We start from the raw sequence: 4588 nt of genomic DNA on the forward strand, positions 1-4588 counted from the left end.
CTCCGCGCCGCGCGCCCCCGCCAAGGGAGGGGCCCGCAGCCCGCGCCGCCGCGCACGCGCCCCGGGAGCCCCGCCTCTCTCCAGTCGGCCGGCAGGGTCTGCACAAGGCTGTGCGCGTGCGCAGGAGGCTGGAAGGCCTGGGAGGGAGGAGGAGTCGCCTACCGCCGCCTGCTGCAGGCTTGTCAGCGTCTTGGGGATAGGATTCTTTCTCCACTAGTGACCATATGGACCCAGTCTGCAACGAGTACATTCTGAGCCCTTGATTATGTTCCCATCAAGCCCTTAATTGTGCTAGCTAAAATGTGAAAAAGTGTACGAAGAGAAGCTTTTAAACAATCTGTTTTTAAAAATTACTAGAAAAATATTGTTTTTATTAAAATAGGTACACATAACCCAGCCCATAATTGGAAGATTGTTCTTGATATACTCGTGTACTCATTTAAGAAATAGTTATTGTTTTTTTTTTATTGTGTGGCAGGTACTATGTTAGCCCCTGGGAATATCCAACATTAAATAATACCAGAGAAACCTCTGTTCTCAAGAGGCTCAGTGTCTATTCCTTAAACAAACATTGAGCAGTTAGGGAAGGCATTGTACCACTGCGGGGGAATACAAAGTTATGTTAGACATAGATCCTACTCTTCTGAATTTAATTGCTGGATTAAATACAGAGAACCCAGTAAAATTTAAATTTCAGATAAACAATGAATATATATTTTAAGCATAAGTATGTCCCATGAAGCATTTGAGATTTACCAAGAAAGTATTCATTGTTTTCAAATTGTATTTGGAACCTATTATTTTTATGTGCAAAATCTGGGAACCTCATTTGTGATACTTCCAAGTTTAGCAAGAGAGTAAAGTTATAGTAAAAGCTGTATATATGAATTGGCTAGGAATTTTGTTAAAACCCAGTTACTGATTCAGCAGGTCTGTGATGGGGCTGGAGAATGCATTTCCAACAAGCTGCCAGGTGATGCCAATGCTACTGGTTTGGTGATCACACTTTTTAGCAAGGTTTTAGGATTTAGATAGGAGTTAGGACTGTAATCACTCTGTTGTACACCTAAAACTAAATCAATGTTACATGTCAATTATATCTCAATGTTAAAAATACTTTTTAAAACTTCATTCAGTAGAAAATGAGAAGTTGTTGACAACTTTTGAACAGTGACATGACATCAGAAACGTATCTAGCAAGATGAATCTGACAACTGCATGTAAATGACATGTCTGAAAGTACCTTAAGTTCAAATCATGATACATAATAAAATACTGTTATCAAGTAATATACTTCATGTTCACAGTATGCAAATCATTGTTTCTTGTGGATGGAAAGCAAACAGAAACTGTGCAATTGAAAAGCTCATAGTCCATTCAGAGAAAGCACAGGAAGGGGATGCTTGCTCACACATGCAGGAAAAAGCAGGTGTGCTGTTGAGGATAAATGGTGCAGAGATTAAATTACACCATTTGTCCAGGGACCTCACTGGATATAAATAAATAACATGTTCACTCTTTTATGGTGTACAGGTCATTGTTTCACATATTTCTCACTACAATCTCACTGAAGTAAGGTATTTATCAGCATTACTACACCCATTTTACAGGAGAAAAAAACTGAGGCTAAATAATTTTTCAAGTTTGCACCTCAGTGATTAAATTGATATTAGAACCCAGGCATCTTATTCTGTGTCCAACGTTGTTTCCACTTTGAAATCTTTGTTTCTTCCTCTCTAAAGCCTAGGCACTCTCTACCAAATAAAACTTAATAAAAGTGATTATTCTCCCACTCCTTCAGGTTTAGTCACTACCACTTCCTGCATGAACTCTGCTTCTGGCTTTTTCCCCCTTCTTCTGTTGTTGTTTTTTTTTTTTTTTTGGTTTCTGTTTACTTAGCAACACCTATATTAATGTGTACACAGTGGGTACTCAGTAGATGATTGCTTCACTAATCGGCTGCTCCCTTCCTCTAGAAACCTCACCCAAATTTGGTAATGCTCTGCAGTAATTTGAGTCAGACTGTCTTTATAACCCTGGTGATACTTTATATGTGGCTTCCCATAGTGACACAACCAGCAGTTATGTATAATTTCTTTTTTTTTAAAAGATTTTTATTTATTTCTAGGAGAGAGAGAGAAAGACAGCGTGAGCAGGCGAGGGTCAGAGAGAGAGGGAGTCACAGACTGAAACAGGCTCCAGGCTCTGAGCTGGCAGGCAGCACAGAGCCCGACGCGGGGCTCGAACCCACGAACCGCGAGATCATGACCTAAGCGAAAGTCGGACGCTTAACCGACTAAGCCACCCAGGCGCCCCAGTTATGTATAATTTCTAATAACCCTTTCAAAAACCTCCCAATTCCATCCTCTTGATACAGTTAAAAGGAATTATAGAATTCATGTTCCCTAGGAATTTGGGGAAGACATCAAACTGTCACACACAATAGGTATAAATATGGAATAACCACTATCTGATTGCAAGTAGAAATATATTAGTATTCTTGATCATCAGTTATTTTATGATGAAGAGAAAAGAAACAAAAAATTCCTTCCCCACACAATTCTACCTACTGAGAATTTCTATCCTTTTCTTGCTTACTTTTTAACCTCACCTTTGTTTTACTATTTTATACAATATTTTTAAAATATTTATGTATTTTTGAGAAAGACAGAGACAGAGACAGAGAGCGAGCAAGTGGGGGAGGGGCAGAGAGAGAGGAGGACAGAGGATCTGAAGCAGGCTCCACACTGACAGCAGAGAGCCCAATGAGGGGCTTGAACTCACGAACTGTGAGATCATGGCCTAAGCTGAAGTTCAATGGCTAACCAACTAAGCCACCAGGCACCCCCAGAACATGCTTAAAAAAAAAATTCTTCCTTTTGTAGTGTTTGTTGTTAAGTTCCTTGTGTGCTTCTTAAGCTTTTTTCCTGTGGATGTGCTCTGTGTCCTGAACTAATTTTAAACTTACCAAGGTCAGAAGTTACCTAATTTCATAGAATCACAATCTTAAACTGTGCAAGCCTCTCATTTTACAGGTTAAGTTGAGCCTGAGATAAATTAAATGACTTGATAAAATTTGCACATCTAACGATATTGTTTTAATTTTTTTGAGAGAGAGCACACACATGAGCATACATGCAGGGAAGGGGCAAAGAGAAAGGAAGAGAGAGAATCTTTTTTTTGTTGTTTATCTGTTTATTTTTGAGACAGAGACAGAGAAAGTGAGCAGGGGAGGGGCAAAGAGAGAGAGGGAGAGAGAGAATCCCAAGCAGGCTCTGCACTGTCAGCATGAAGCCAGATGTAGGTCTTGAACTTAGAACTGTGAGACCATGAGATCATGACCCAAGCTAAAACTGAGAGTTGGACGCTTAACTGACTGAGCCACCCAGGTGCCCCATGGAAGAAAGAGAATTTTAAGCAGGCTTCACACTCAGCACAGAGCCCAATGTGGGGCGTGACCTCACAACCCTGAGGTTATGACCTGAGGTGAAATCAAGAGTCAGGCACTTAACCCACTGAGCCACTCATGTATCCCTCTAACTGATATCATTTTAGACACTATTTAGCTTATAGTCAATCCTTAAAGTCAGACTCATATTCTTAATACTATTATATATACATATGTATACACACATTATATATACATACCTACCTATATATAAAATATATATAAATATTGGTTAATCATACAATGCATAATAAGATGATAAATATTACTGAGTGTTAAAAGACTGCACTGGATACAGATGTCCATAACACCATATTATTTAATCTTTGTACTGGAAAACTAATGTCTGTAGTTTAAAAGTATGGCTTTCCTCACTTCTGAGAAAAACTACCAGTGTTCAACAACTAACGTTTGGCTGTTACTTTCATGATCAATGAACACAACTGATCTCAAATAATGTCCTTTAAGGCAGTAGAAAAGTGTCAAAAATCATGTATATTTTAAAAGTAATTGTCTTGGGGCACCTGAGTGGCTCAGTCAGTTAAGTGTCTGACTTGATTTCAGCTCAGATCCTGATCTCACAGTCGTGAGGTTAAACCACACGTTGGGCTCTGCATTGGGAATAGGGCCTGCTTGAGAATCTCTCTCTCTCTCCCTCTGCCCCTCTCTCCCACACATGCTTGCTCTCTCTCTCTCTAAAAAAAAAAAAAGTAATTGTCTTTCTAAGTCAAGTAATTGCCTAAACTGTTGATTACTTGCTGTTGAGTGTGTCCTACCTATAATCCATTTCCTCAGTTATATTTGGAAAGGCCCACAAGTAGCACACTTGGAGAAGCTTGACATGGATCATTGTAGGGATATCAAGGAATTATTGAAGCAGCTCATTTTTAAACTCCTCCAATCTTCTGACTATGCCATCCTTCATAATTTGGCTCCTCCCAACTTCAATAAACCCACCTCTGCCACTGCTCCAATGTATATGTCATTGAATCACAGAAAGGTATTCACTTAGGCGTCACATTCTCTCTGGCTTTTGTTAAAGCACTTTCTGGAATGTTCTTTGCTACCTATCCTTTAAAATTCAGTTATCTCTTTTTCCCACGAAATTCACATTGACTCCACTAGCTAAAGCTAATAATT

The sequence above is a fragment of the Crocuta crocuta genome, unplaced genomic scaffold, assembly GCF_008692635.1.
Source record: "Crocuta crocuta isolate KB4526 unplaced genomic scaffold, BGI_CrCroc_1.0 scaffold452, whole genome shotgun sequence".
Classification (NCBI taxonomy): domain Eukaryota; kingdom Metazoa; phylum Chordata; class Mammalia; order Carnivora; family Hyaenidae; genus Crocuta; species Crocuta crocuta.